An 828-nucleotide genomic window follows, 5' to 3' on the forward strand; every position below is an offset into this window, starting at 1 on the left:
AGGGCCAAAACCCCGCACACCCACATGACTCCACGTCCGCCCGGCACCGTGTCGGGGGGGGGGTGTCCCTGTCCGGCTGCCGGGCTCGGGCCCCACTCCCGCCGCCAGCCTTCTCAATGAGCGTCATCGGAGCCCACGGCGGCGGCGCTCACGAGTGGGGCCGGGAGGGATGTTGCGGCCGATGGCGGAATAGCAGAGCCCGCCCCGCACCCCCGCTGCTCCCCGGGACCGGCACCGGGGCGGCCGTTCTCCCGACTCCCGGCCCGGCTGCCCCTTACCTGCCCGCCCGCCGCGGGGCTCGGAGCCGGTGGGGGGGGTTCGAGTCCGGCCCCGGGGAGGACCCCGCCGCCGCGCCCTCCCGCCGCCTGCGGTGTTTCCCGGGGAATTGGGTCCGGGGAATGGCTTTCAGGCCAAAGGGGGAGCTCTCGTAAATCAGCGTTCCTCCCCCCCAGCCCCCTCTGTCAAACACACCGGAGAGAGCCGGGCCGGGCTGCTTCCTCCTTGGCACCGCGCTGACCTCGGGCTTGGCCGAGGGATGGGTTTTAAAAAAGCGTTTTGCCTTGATTTGGAGATGAAGGGGTGGAGAAAACCATCATCTGCCCTGGCTTCTTCTCCCCTGCTTCTCGTAAACATTCCCAGCCGCTTCCGGCGCCCGGTTTTTGGTGAGAAGAGGGGACCCCGGCACGGACCGGGGAAGGAACGTAGCACAGGGTGTTCTGGCTGTCCTCACCCTGTGCCCTGAGTCACATGCCCTACACAGGAGCAGAGAGGGAAAGGGAAAAAAAAACATAGAGGGAAGGGGGGAAAATAGAGAAAGGGGGGGGAAAT

The 828-nt window shown here is 67.1% G+C and overlaps 1 protein-coding gene across 2 annotated transcripts in view; it reads right to left on the bottom strand.

Moving 5' to 3' along the window:
- Window positions 1-699, bottom strand: part of BBOX1 (butyrobetaine (gamma), 2-oxoglutarate dioxygenase (gamma-butyrobetaine hydroxylase) 1) — a 35,517-nt gene extending 34,818 nt beyond the window's left edge. The window contains exon 1 of one of the 2 annotated variants that reach the window (XM_014953781.1): window positions 472-699. The gene's annotated coding sequence lies outside the window, so the exon portion shown is untranslated. Of the gene's footprint in view, window positions 1-278 lie in introns of both variants that reach the window. The other variant, XM_014953780.1, reaches the window with a different exon arrangement.
- Between the last annotated feature and the right edge of the window lie 129 nt (window positions 700-828).

Source organism: Calidris pugnax, unplaced genomic scaffold, assembly GCF_001431845.1.
Source record: "Calidris pugnax isolate Ruff unplaced genomic scaffold, ASM143184v1 scaffold268, whole genome shotgun sequence".
NCBI classification, from domain to species: domain Eukaryota; kingdom Metazoa; phylum Chordata; class Aves; order Charadriiformes; family Scolopacidae; genus Calidris; species Calidris pugnax.